Raw genomic sequence first — 14,822 nt, 5'->3', positions numbered from 1 at the left:
TAACTTTCCTTCAAGTGACTGTCAACAACAGAATAAAAAGTTTCACTGGGTGTGGTGAAAAAAACAATGAATTCTGTTACGCTGAAAAGAAATTTTTAAAAATTAATTAGTTTTAAAAAGTTTCATGTTAAGTGATTCTTCATGTCTGGTGATTCCTCTCTTGCTCATACCAGAAAAAAAAAAAAAAATGCCCATTTCACATGCTATACGTCTTAATGATGCTTGCTTACTATGCTTTGTGTTATAATCCTTCGTGTTCAAAGGATTGTTCACATTCACAAGTGCACTTGTGTTACTATCTGTGGTCTTTGGAAGACAGTAGACAAAGCAAAGGGAAATTTGGCTGATTAATTTCTTTGAGCTATCTAAGCAATTAATCCAGACTCTATAATTCCGAAACCAAAAATAAACTAATTGATTGTGTGCTATTTGAACTAATCAGATGTAATTTTAAGAACCAGACAGATATGGACTCAGGCACAGCATCCGTGTTCCAAAAGCTGGACAATTCGAGACCTTAAGCAAATTGAGAAGTATCGGTTTAAAAGTAACCTGATGTAGACAAATAATACAGAAATCATCATCGTGAACAATTTATTCTGGACTAGTATGGAGATCCCGCGGAAAAGACGCATCTGCTCCCAAATGAGCTGGTGATAAAATCTTTGTTGTGGATTCTTGAAAATTGCAAATAAGAATGGATTTAGGGAATTTCCAAGAAATGATTATAAATAATAGGAAAGGTTATTCTAAAATAAGAATAGTTTCAGGATACCTGGGTGGCTCAGTTGGTTAAGCCATTGCCTTCGGCTCAGGTCATGATCCCAGGGTCCTGGGATTGAGTCCAGCATTGGGCTTCTTGCTCAGTGGGGAACCTGCTTCTCTCTCTGCCTCTGTTTCCCACTCTGCCTGCTTGTGGGCTCTCTCTCTCTGACAAATAAATAAAATCTTTTTAAAAAATAAAATAAATTAAATAAGAATGGTTTCAAAAATTCCACGCAGTACAATTTAACATGTATGGACCCTGAGAGAGAGCTGGAAAGCAGAGGGATTCATAAAACACTGGGGATACCATTGCACTGTACGATATTCTCCACTGTGGCACTGAAAGTGTCAATGTTTCCTTTTCCCGAGGAGACCCTGTCTTCCCCTTGTCCTGACCTGGATTCGTCTCCTGGCTACCAAGGGCAAAGACCCACAGGGTTAACCTTACACAGATTTTCAGAAGCTTGGCAGAGCTTGTCGTGGAAGTTCATCACCCAGCCAAAGTAAGCCAGCTGGAAAATCAGATCCTGTCTCCTTGATGCAAAATTTAGAGAAGATGTCAGGTTGATGGCAGTCCCATTCCAACCTCTGCTGCAAAGAAACACAGGAGAGGGATTTCTAGAGCCCTGCAGCCATTCCTATCAGTAACATGAAGGAAAGCCTTTTGAGACCATTCCCTCCTCCTCAAAAAAAAGAACAATGCTTGGAGGTGAGGTTTGCCCCCTGCCCGGGTTTCCTAGGAAGGCTCTGGCTGCCTTGTGGGGTAGTTTAGCTCTACAAGTCAACCATCACATGAAAGTGTTGACTCCCCTAAGAAGCTTGCTCCTTTCTAAGGAGCAAGAAAACCTTGGGCAGAGGTTCTCCCGTTGTAGTGAACCTGGAGACCCTTCTGGTGGGCCTGTGGCAAGTCTGGAGTCCATGGTTTCTTGCAGAGACTCTGGTTCAGTGGGCCTGGAGAAAGATCGAAGAATCTGCATTTTAACAAGTCTAGGGGACTCTGGTATAGTGGTCCTTGGACCATATGTTAGAAACACTGCCTGAGGAAGTGAAGAAACACATTTCACCAAAGGCTCCGACATCTTCAGACCTTCTCTTTATGAGTATCCACCTTTTTTTAATTTAAAGATTTTATTTCTTTCTTTGAGAGAAAGTGTGAGTGAGAGGGAGAGAGAGAGAGAAAGAACAGGAGGAAGGGCAGAGGGGGTGGGGAGAAGCAGACTCCCTGCTGAGCTAGGAGACCAATGCAGGACTCTCTCCCGAAACTCCAGGATCATGACCTGAGCTGAAGTCAGACACTTAGCCAATTGAGCCACCCAGGTACGCTTTCAATGAGATCTTCATGGACTAAGAAGTCCCTTGTACTCATTTTTGTCCTTATGTAAATAGCATCATCATAAATGTACCTATTTCCTTGAGGTGGAGCCACATGACAGGATACGTGACTGTGTAGACACCCCTGAGGCACTTCTCAGTCCCGGGCCAGGGCCCTGCCGTACTCTTTACTCCATGTGCCAGTTGCAGCCCTTGCTTTTTCTGCTCCCTCCTTAAAAATGTCTTCACCTGTTCCTTCTGCCCCATCTTGTCCCCGCAGCACCGTAGAATAAGCAATCTCATTGCTTTCCCTACCCATCCTGTCTCTGAAAAGCTGGACAAGACATTTTGGGTTTTTCTTGAAGGTTTGTGACAAGCAACAAAGAGGAAAAGACAAGGGGGAAATAAATATGGACATAACATTAAAGAGAAATCTCACTGTCTCATATAGAAGTCACTCCCAAAATTCAGTTATTCTTCTTTGCAGCTCTTGACTCTACAACAAAATACCTGTTTTCTTCCTTCCTTCCTTCTTTCCTCCTTGCCCCCTTCCTTATTTTATTCCCTTCTTTTTTTCTCCCTCCTTCCTTCTATCCCTTGCATGAACTACGCCTGAATGCCCACCATGTTTGGCACTCTGGACTTGACAGCACAATCTTCCCATACTCCACAAACATACCAAAGGGCAACGAAAGCACCAAATAATGGCAGTTTCGGAGGAAGGCTTCACGAAGGACTGATATGAGAAGAGCCTGGAAGAAAAGAGAATGGACCTAGCAGAATGCCGGGAAAATTAATTCCCTTCAGCAGAGAGAAGAGCCCCATACAAAGCCAAAGAGAAATATAGTATGTCATATTCTGGGAACCCAGTAGTTCGGTAGAGCAGGAACCTGGGGCGAGTGTTGGACATCGGAGGGGTCAACTCAAGAAAGGCCACATAGATCACAACAGTGAACAGGGAGTTTATTTCATAAACCATGTGTAAATGACTTTTACAACCGAAAAAGTCAGCAATTATTTAAATCTGATGATTTAAGTTCCAAACCAAGTTGGGGGAGAAGGGAAAAGAAGAGGCAAGCCTAGTAAATATTATAGCAGACATACACCTGTCCAGGGCAACCCAGAAGGTCACTCTAACCATAGAGTGTCCTGGCCCACGTGACAAAGTTTCTTGACTCACCTTGATGAGAATGTCTTCATCTTAAGGTTTCAGATCTAAACACCATTAGAACTACTTGGGGGCAAAACCCAGATGCGCTCCTGCCTTTAAATTCTTTTCTCTTCACAAAGAAAACATCTCCTAGGCATTTCCTCCATTTAAAAAACAGTGACTTCTTAGAAGGAAGGATAGAATCTTTCAGTATGTCATTAGTGATGCTGACCACAATTTGACTTACTGAATCAACCCTTCTTTTCCAGTTCTTCAATAATAAACTGTAAGGATTGAGTTACTATATGATCTAAGAGATAGAAGGTATGTGATTTCCCAAGAACAATGAATTCTTTGTGTTTTTTTTACACATTCTGCATTTTATATTAAATCAAAAGTTCTACCATATGTTATCTTGGGGCTCTAATAGTTCTTACCTAACATTATCAATGTCATCGTGAGAGCTACTGGGAGAGTCAGTTCCTGGATCTGCTGGTGGGCAAGGCTGCGGGGGCTGTGAGTCATTCTTGGGTTGGAATAGTTTCTTTACTTCATAGTAAAGCACCTGCCCAGTACCACATGGGCTCAGTCATTTTTCTGCTTATGAACAACAACAAAATAACAAATTCATCAAATATTTGGTATCGCTTTGGGATTCAGAGTGAAGTATCTTTATCCGAGGACTAAAGAGTCTCTGTAGCAGACATATTGTGATGTTTCCCTTTTCAAGCTCTTAATCCTTTTTGCCAGCGAGGCCAGATGTCTGCTAAACGAACGACATTAGCCGGATCCCACTCAGGGTGGTGTCAGGGAGGAGTTCAGCTCTGGTAATGAGGAAATACGACCTCCTCCAGCTCTCTCTACAAAGGTCACTTGGTCCTGCTTTGACAAATACTTTTTGTACTGCTAATTATAAGAGGTGCTCTAGAATAGTGATTCACAAACTGAGGGTCGTGTTCATTTGCATTCATTAGGTCTGGTGTGGGACCTGAGGTTCTCCGTTGCTAGCAAGCTTTTAGGTGACACCCATGCTGCCCATCCACGGACCACACTGTCAGTACCAAGGTCTAGAACATACTCAGAAATTAAGATATCTGAGATATTTCAGTGCTGACAGAGATATCAAGGCAGAAAAGTTAAGATGTTGAATCATTCCAGATTATCTGAGATGTGTGGTTATCTCCTTTGTGCCCAGTAGCTCTTAGAACCATATATGGTTGGGGGGGGGTGCCTGGGTGGCTCAGTCGTTATGGGTGGCTGAGTCGGCTCAGGTCATGATCCCAGGGTCCTGGGATGGAGCCCTACATTGGTCTCTCCACTTAGCGGGAAGCCTGCTTCTTCCTCTCCCACATCCCCTGCTTGTGTTCCCTCTCTCACTGTGTCTCTTCTGTCAAATAAATAAATAAAAACCTTAAAAAAAAAAAAAGCCATGAGAGTCCGTGGACTCTGAGAAACAAACTGAGTGTTTTGGAGGGGTGGGGGATGGGGAATTAGGTGAGCCTGGGGCTGGGTGAGCCTGGGGCTGGTGCCTCCATAACATGGAGGGCACGTATTGCTTGGAGCACTGGGTGTGGTGCATAAACAGTGAATGCTGGAACACTGAAAAGAAATAAAATAAAATGAAAAAAATAGCTTTAAAAAAAGAACAATATATGGATTACAATCATCTCAATTTCTTACACAATTGTTCAGGTGAATCTGATTGTGGATTCTCACCCACCCTACTCATAAGCAGACCGATAAGAAAGGGGATTTATTTATAGTGTTGGATTTGCTTATACTTGGTATGCTTTTTCCATTTTGTGGTGTTCATTCTCCTTCCTCTTCATCCCACCTCCCACCTTCCTCTGAATTGAATACTTCTCAATCTTGTTTCCTGATCCTCCTCTCCATGAAAACATTCACTCAGGAGGAAAATCTGACTCCCTCATCCACACATAAATAATGATAGCTTACTGAGCTGTTAACCTACCTGAAAAGGAGAACTATGCAGTGTTAGAATTCCAAACAACAACCAGAGGGCAGAAATCAGTACTAGGGAGCATGACGGCCTTTCCAGCAGTGGACTGGGGTGGACCTGAAAGTCCATCCCAGCAAGCCTGAGTCCACTTTGAGACCCTCCTATAGTCTAGGATCCCTCACACCTACCCCAGGAGAAGCTTCTAACCCAAGAGTGCTTCTAGAAGCTGACCTTGGACCACCGTAGTTTAAGCAGGTCCCTGGACACCTCAGAATTGGTTTTATGAAGACATTTGACACCCTATTGGTATTATATTCCTGTTCTTTAAGTCAGATTATCTAAATGGGAATTTTTTTTTATCTCATGTTTAGTTACTTATGTTTCCAGAGGTAATAATGGACGGAGTTAAAAAACCCCTCTAAGTGAAATACAACTGCTTGACAACATCAGATTTTGCAAGGACTGAAAGGTGAGCCCTCTATTTATTCTTCCTCTTTAGGTGCGTTATGTTTGTCAAATGCCTGCAAATCATGGCGGGGAGGCAGGAAGAAATGGCAAACCTCTGTTTCCTCACTTCCTTTCTTTCTGTGTGTTCTAAAGAACGCTCTTCTGTCTTAGCTCAGTGGAAAAGTACAATGATCCTTGTGCACGTGGGCTCGGTTTTTTCCTTGGGTTAAATCGCTGGGGCTGAGTCACTGAGGGCCAAACTAAAAATGCTTGTTGCCATAGGTTGCCCAATCTGTCCACCATGTCATTTATGAAGTAAAGAAAATATTGAATTAGGAAAGAAGAGGACTAGGAATCCAGATGTCCAGCCGGTGGAAAGATGGGTAATGAGAAAACAGAGCTGACCTCTTTCAGCAAAGCTGGGAAATGGCAGGGGATTGTAAGAAGCAGCTGCTCACTTTTGGCAGCTGCCGTGAAGGGCAATGTTACGGAATGTCAGAAAACAGCATATTTCATTGCAGCTTCTCTATTGCCCTTTAATGATTCAGGAGCAGAGCCATCTTTAACGACACTTGGCATGCTGTCTGCTTTAAAGGCAAATAAAATGTCCTCATTTCAGCCACCTTTGAAAGTCCAAGTGGAGACAAAGAGAATGGTCAAATGTGTCCTTCTCGTGGACCTCTTGGATATCCGTTTGTTACCTAGAAGGAACACTTTTCTTATGAAATAATGCCCTCGCTTTCTCTGAGAACATCTGGAAAGGTATCTTTAGACCCCCATTCTATCATGGCATTGAAATACTCTAAATGACATGGATCCTTATTTAAGGATATAATTCTAAGGTAAAGCTGGAACATTGTCTTAGCCCGTAGTCCTAACCAAGCCTTTTCTATCTGAACAGTGAACAGACTTCATTACTTTGCCATCAGTTGTAAAGTACTCAGTCAAAATGGGCATTATCCTTAAAAGTTCCTCACACTAAAAAGTCATTACATGAGGCATATGAAGATGTTTCTTCATAGTTCAGCTCTGTGCACATAGCACAAATAAAGAAGGGGTCCTAGGGGAGCCGGGTGGCTCAGTCGGTTAAGCAGCCGCCTTTGGTTCAGGTCATGATCTCAGAGTCCTGGGATCAAGACCGACATTGGGCTCCCTGCACAGTGGGAATCTGGTTCTCACTCTCCCTCTGCCCCTCCCCATGCTCGTTCTCTCCCTCTTTCTCTCACTCTCTCAAAATCGTAAAAAAAATAAAAAAATAAAAAGAAGAAGAAAAGAGGTTCAAGTGATTATCCAATTGGATAAACTCAAAGAAAATCAAATAACAAGTTTTGTTATACAAGTTACAACCTTTGGTTAATGTTGACTAGATCCAGGTTCAACAGCAAAATCTCAAAGGTTGTTTAATTGATGGCATTTATGTCATTATGATACAAAATATAAAACATGTTGTGTGAAGTGCATTGTGATATATGAAATCATTGACTTTCACCCAAAATGGTGTGCTTTGAGACTCCTGGTTCATCAATATCAATTCTAAGGTGTATCACACACCATTTGTGATATTTAATTATGAAAGTACTTGGGTTTTAAAATAATTTTCCTTTTATAGTGGCCACATTTATAAATTGGTGTGTGTGTGTGTGTGTGTGTGTGTGTGTGTGTGTGTGTGTGTTGGAGCAGATTCAAGATACCCCTAATATGCCATTATTCACATTCGTATTCCTTCTGAATTGTTGGGGAGAGAGAGAGGAAAAAAGGGGGATGTTAGAGAAATAACTGCCGAGAATCAAAACCAAGCAATTGTAAGCAACCATTGTATATGCCATCAATAATGATGTTTAAATGGGTCCCTCTAATTACCCGTTTCATTCATGAGGGACTCTCCTGCCAGTCTGTTCCCAGCTGGTTCATCCCAAAGGAAAGCCAGCTGTGGAGCTGTTCTTACAGCCACCATCTGAGGGAACATCAGATAGCGGGTGCCAGAAGATTCCAGGGCACTGCTGAACAGGTCGAGGGAAAAGAAGCCCATCAGGAAACCAGACAGTCATTCAGGTAATTATTGATGGAGACCATATCATCTTCCAAAACTCACCAACCCAGATTTTAATTTAAAAAATACAAACACAAAATATCTGAATCATCAAAAACACTTGGATCCCACCAAAACTGAATTAAAGCAAAAAAGGACTAAACTTCTCAAATATTCCAGATTGGACCCTCAGTGAGATTTGAGAAGTTTGGGGTGACAAAACACGATCATCAGAGGAAAAATACAAGAACAACAACAACAACAACAACAAGAAAAAAGCTCTTGGGACTACAAAATAAAAAACAGATGGTGTGCTTTTTCCACCTAGAAAAATCCATGAAGGCTGAAAGACCTTTAAAGTCATACATTTTGGCAAGTTGTTAAATATAATTATAGCGGTTTTCTTTCTTTTTTTAAATCTCCCTGAATCCACCACCACCACAAAACAAAACAAAAAACAGAAAATAAAATAGCAAAACTAGAAAGTCACAGACAGCATCTAGATCAAAACTAGACTATATGATATTCCCAGAAAGCTCAAACAGGAGCTGGTGGGGACAAATAGAGCCACAAGATCAGTGTGGTATTGGCAAGTGGGCAGAAAAGCAGAGGAAGACCAGTGAGTGTCTGTCAGCATCAGAAGAAAAGAGCTCCGGGGTGCCTGGGTGGCTCGGTAGGTTAAAGCCTCTGTCTTCGGCTCAGGTCATGGTCCCAGGGTCCTGGGATCAAGCCCCACATCGGGCTCTCTGCTCAGCAGGAATCCTGCTTCCTCCTCTCTCTCTGCCTGCCTCTCTGTCTGCTTGTGATCTCTGAGTGTCAAATAGATAAATAAAATCTTTAAAAAAAAAAAAAAAAGAACACAGGAAACGGAGGAACACAGTAAATGACACCATTGGAGTCAAACGGAAAACAAAATTCAGAACATGGTGTTTCAGTGGTATAGAAAAAAGACTTGTGGAGCGCCTGGGTGGCTCAGTCAGTTGTGGCTGCCTTCTGCTCAGGTCATGATCCCAGGGTCCTTGGATCAAGCCCAGCATCGGGCTCCCTGCTCCATGGAAAGCCTGCTTCTCCCTCTCCCTCTGCCCCTTCCCCCTGTTTGTGTGCTTTCTGTCTCTCTCTCTCTGCCAGATAAAATAAGTAAAATCTTTAAAAAGATAAAAGGGAAAAAAGAAAAAAGACTGGAATTGGTCAAAAACAACAACAAACTAAAAAAAGGGTCGGGTAAACCTATAGGTTCAAAGACATTTATATGACTTATCAAATAATTACTATGTGTTGGAACAAATTTGTATACTATTTAAACAAACTTTTAAAATAATTTGAGGACAATAGGGAAAGGTAAACACGAGATATTTAATGATATTAAGGGATTATTGTTCATATTATCTAGGTGTGATCATGGTATTATGGCTATACTTCTTTGTAAAAAGGAGTCCATATCTTTGAGCAACATATAATGAAATGTGATGTCTGGTAGCTGCTTCTAAATAACTTGGAGTTGGTGGGGAGCCTTCAGGTGCCATAGAGGAAATGAGACTGGCTGGGAGACCATGGCCATTGGGTCTGGGTGGGGGGGAGCACAAGGATGTGTTTTAGGTTGCCTTTAGTTCTCTGTATGTTTGGAATTTTCTATAATAAAGCCAAAGCAAATAAAAATAGATGCATGTATGAAAATCATTGGCAAACTCTAAGCCACAAATAACCAGTTAGGTAATACAACGAGAGAGGGAGACACCCATCTCAATAGCAACACAAAATGCATAAAATAACTAGAAATTAGCTTATGAAGTGTAAAAGCACATAGTGAGAAAAGAGCAGTTACAAAACTTGACTGAAAGATGTAGAAGAGCTTAATCAATAGACATTTTATGGTCCAAATGGAAAGCCAACATTTAAATGTCATTTTCCCACAAATTTATCTATAGATGTGATGCAACTCCAATCGTCCAACAAGATTTTCTTTAACTTGACTAATGAGTTATAAAGTTCACCCAAAAAATAGAACATAAGAAAGCAATCAGGATATTTTGGAGAAGAATTCAGAAGAGACGATATTTGTCTTACCAGTTAACAAAACACACTGCAGTACCGGAGAAATTAAAACAGTGCAATGCTGTTGTGGCCCAGACAAATCAATCAGTGAAATGGAATAGAGATTGTGGAAACAGACACAGGCATTTATAAGAATTTATTATAGGGTAAGATGGTATTTCAAATCAGTGGGGAAAGGATTCAGTAAACACCTGTTGGGGCAATTAAATCTCTTTTTGAAAAAAGAAATAATGTTAAATTCAAAGCTCATGAAAATAATTTTTAGACATTAAATACTGTAAAAATTAGAACTATCAAAACAAGCAATATGAGAAATTATTTTTCTTTTTTATTTATTTTTATCTTTATGTATTTATTGTGTTATAGTTAGTCACCATACAGTGCATCATTAGTTTTTGATGTAGTGTTCCAGATTCATTTTTCCAACTTTAAAAGATGGAAACCCTTTCTTAATCAAGACAGGACAACTTTAAGAAAGTGATAAAGTTCTCTGTGTACAGATACAGGAAAAACTCCCAAGATGTACTATTTAAAAAAAAAAAGATACAGAATGGTGTGTATACTTTTCTACCTTTTATATAGAAAAGGTGGAAAAATAGACATCTCTGTCTGTATCTGCTTCTATACTCAAAATAAACTCTGGAAAAATACACATGACACTAATGGTAGTAGTGTCTGTCACTGCCTCAGAGTAGGGGGACCCAATGGGGAGGAGAGGCCTACAATTGGGAAGAAGATTTTTCACTCTACAACTTTGTTGTCTTTATTTTTAATTTTTGAATTATGTAAACGTATCTACCACAGATTTCAAAAATGACATAAATAAATATAATGAAAAACTAAGATGTTTTTCACAACAGATATTCTAAACAAATTGAATCGACAAATACAGAGGAGGAAATGTTCTCCAGGTGTCAAAGTGTTAAACTCCTTAATGGACATAAAGCTCTCTAAACTAAAGAAAGGGAAAAAAGAAACACCTAGTGAGAAAAAACAAACAAAATATATAAATAAGCAACTGACTCCCCAAAAGTCACCCCCCCAAAATGCTCAAAGCCTTAGAGAAATGCTGAGAAGAGGTATTTCTGCCTTTCAAATCAGTAGGATTGGTGACACTTAATGTTGGTGAGGATGGAAGTGAAATCATACTTGGCAGCATCGGTGGTAATAGAATCCACTCCCACTCAGGAGTCGGGGTGATCACTAGAGATAAAAAAAACGAGTAAAACCAAACCTGGTCCAAAACCACAGGCAGCTTACCGTCTCCATGTTTTCTGGTGCCCTGGCTTCTCAGCTGCCTCCACCAGCCTTAAAACCCTAGGGTTTCTCTGGATTTTCTGGGACTAAACCTTCTCTATGGAGTGTCTCCACTAGGAGTCTACTTCCTTAGCCTTCAGTACCAATTCAACCTCATACAGAAGCCCCCCACCCCCAGCCATCCACGGTTTTACTTTCCATGGTTTTAGTTACCCTAGTCAACTACAATCCAGAAGCAGATGATTTTCAAGTCATCATGATATGCCAGAAGGTCAATACTAGCCTAAAACCATGTCACCATGCCTACATCGTTCCCCTCCTTTGACATCATCATGTCCTCACATTATCACAAGAAGGGTGAAAACAGTACAGTAAGATAATTAAAGAGAGAGAGAGAGAGATCCCATTCACATAACTTTTATTGCAGTCTATTGTTATAATTATTCTATTGTATTATTAGTTATTGTTGTTAATCTGTTGTGCCTAATAAATTAATTTTTATTAAATAAATTAAATTTAATTAATTAAATTTTATCCTATGTATGTATGTATCTATAGAAAAAAACATAGTATATATGGACTTCAGTCCTATCCATGGTTTCAGGCATCAACTGTTGGTCTTGGAACATATGCCCTATGGATAACGGGGGACTACTATACTCAAACCATTTCTCTGTACCCCAGAGTCATAAATTTTCATTTGGATGTTCCACAGCCATTGAAAATTTGACAGTCAAAATGAACTCGTGATTCCACTGCCTCCTCCAATGTGATCTGCCAATATTCCCTCACTCAGCAAGCAGAACTCCCTAAATTTAGCCCACCATGCTTGCCAGAACCCTCCAAGACATTCTCCACAGCTGCCTCCCCCTCAAACCCATGATCAGTCAAGAATCGGGTGGTTCTACTCCACCTTGTGAATAGATCTTGAATCCATCCACCTCCTCTTACACCATCGCCCTGGTCTAAGGCACGATCATCTCCATGGTGGAAAGAGCAGTACCCTCGCTCCTTCCCAGATCTGTTCTTGTCTCCTTTCCACCCACTTTTCATACTGCAACCACTGTGGTCTCTTGGAATGAAGAACTGATCACTTCACTTCTCCGATTACATTCCTCCAATGGCTTCTCATTGCTCTTAGGGTAAAATCCAGACTTATGACCAGGCTCTGCAGTAGCTGTCTTCCTGCCTACATCAGTGGACTCTTCTCAACCCACTCTGCTCCACAGTGATTGAAAGGCTGGGGTAGCTCTCTTTGTACTGACATTGAGACTTATCCATACTGTGTTGTTGATTAACTATGCTCACCATGGTGGGCACTGTGTAATGTATAGAATTGTCAAATCACCAAATTGTACACCTGAAACTAATATAACACTCTGTCAACTATACTTCAGTATTAAACACTTTTTAAAAAGTAAGTTACAGGCTGATCCCATGTTAAAAATATACATGGATGTCTCTGTGGCTCACTGTTTAAGTGTCTGCCTTCAGGTCAGGTGGTCATTATCCCAAAGTCCTGGGATGCAGTCCCATATCGGGCTCCTTGCTCAGTGGGGAACCTGCTTCTCCCTCTGCCTGCTGCTTCCCCTGCTTGTGCACTCTCTCCCTCTTTCTGACAAATAAATAAATAAATAAAATCTTTACAGGAATAAAAACCTTTAAAATGTATATACATATATAAATATATCTAAATATTATCTGCACCTATGTATATATGTCTCTAATATAAATATGTACTTAGAGACATATATACATACATACAAATCTGAAATGATGACCTCTGAACTCTTAATAGTGTTTTATTTGTAGGGTGTGTTTATCTAGAGAAGTTAACTTTCTTCATTACACACTTTCTATTTAAATTATGCAATATACACGTACTACTTTTTATAATGAAGGCAAAAAACTTAACTCCATTTTTAAAATTTTTTTATTAATTTATTTATTTTCAACACAACAGTATTCATTATTTTTTCACCACACCCAGTGCTCCATGCAATCCGTGCTCTCTATAAAACCCACCACCTGGTACCCCAACCTCCCACCCCCCTGCCACTTCAAACCCCTCAGATTGTTTTTCAGAGAGACTTAACTCCATTTTAAAAATTTACTTTGAGACTCTACATTTTTGTAGTGCCTCTGAGTTATGATTGTATAGTCAATTGCCCAATGTTTCCATTGATCTAAGAAAGAATGCAGCCGTGGGTAAAGAAACATGACATGTACATCTAAATCTTCAGGGCACATGAGAGAGGGATGCTATGACCATGCTGGGTCATCAGTTGCTAACAGTTATTTCTTGCCTGCCTGCCTGCCTGCCTGCCTTCCTTCCTTCCTTCCTTCCTTCCTTCCTTCCTTCCTTCCTTCTTTTTGAGCAGGGGAGAGGCAGAGAGAGAGAAGCTGCCTCCCTACCGAGCAGGGAGCCCGAGACTCCCAGGACCCCGGAATCATGACCTGAGTTGAAACCAAGAGTGGGACACTTAACTGACTGAGCCATCCAGGTACCCCTACCAACAGTGATTTCAAAGTCAAAGATAGACAAATCAACTATACAAATGAAATTAGCAATAATATTACTCAGAGTAATGAGTAGGTTGAAAACATAAATCTACCTGTTGTAGTTTTTGTGTGAAGTAAGTTTGTTCCTATTCTTTATAGCACATACTTTCTAGCTTGTTAATATTACTTACAGAGTGACAACCTAGAAGCATCAAGTCTCTTTTAAGAAGTTCAGCTGTTTTTCCAAAATTAAGTAAGCTGTATTTTCTTTGTAAAAGCATGAGTTTTGAGATCTCAAAAAGGCTGATTCATTATTCACATGCTTATACAATATATTTTATGAATGCTATAAAAATTGTAATGTTATTTGCTTTACTTCTCTGCAACATTTCCTGGGGCTACATCAAATTCCAGAAATATGCATAGCAATTCATGAGACCTGTGAACACCAGCCATCACGTGAGCACAGTGAGGTGGGGAGGGGAGTTAAGGAGTATTGCTGGTCTAACAGAGGCCAGAGCTATGCATTTAGCATCTCAGCCTTAGTAGCCATTCCACTGCTGACTTCTGGAAAGCCAAAATTCCATAGCTCCTTTCTTTCTATCAAAATATGGTTATAATGCCAATATGGCTACATCAAAGCCCTCACTTCAAAGACCTTCAGAAAGACATGTCAGGTAATTACCTACAGAGAGATAGGGAGGTTGCATCCAGAGAAGGACCCTTGATCCAACTTTTGTTAGGCACCTGCTGGAGGAGCAGCTCCCTTTAGACAGAGTGGAAAAGACACCAAAGATGACTCATGCTCCTGAATCTGAGACCACGCATCCACCTGTTGGAACACCTACAGGGATGACAGTGACTGTCCTGGCGGCTGATGACCATAACTCTTAAGCAATGTGACTTCAGAGCCTAGGAAGGGCACTGAGTCATTTTTAAAACCCCCTGCCTGCTAGTATTAAAAATAAGTTTATGAAATAAACATAAACATTAAGCATGTGTTTTCTCACAGCTGTGTCATTTCTCAGCTAATACGCCATGCGTCCTGAAAATGTCATGGGCAATTGTTTTGTTACCAACACAATCTATTTCCTCTCTCCTCCAGCTGCTTATAACTCCTGAGAGAGAACGGCACAGGGAGAATATATTTTGTTTACTTCTGTGTGTGTTGTTTTTAAAAATGAGGCCATTTCAAGCAGTGATGGTGGGAGATTTTGTTTGTTTGTGTCATGGTTGTTCATTTATTGGTTACTCTGGTGCCCCTTCTCTCAGCTCCCCTTCAACACATGTAAGGTGTACAAACAGTTAGCCTCCTGTAGTTTTCTCAAATCTACTAAGATATGGACTCC

The sequence above is a fragment of the Mustela erminea genome, chromosome 4 (assembly GCF_009829155.1).
Source record: "Mustela erminea isolate mMusErm1 chromosome 4, mMusErm1.Pri, whole genome shotgun sequence".
NCBI lineage: Eukaryota > Metazoa > Chordata > Mammalia > Carnivora > Mustelidae > Mustela > Mustela erminea.
Note: the sequence above shows the minus strand (reverse complement) of the source record.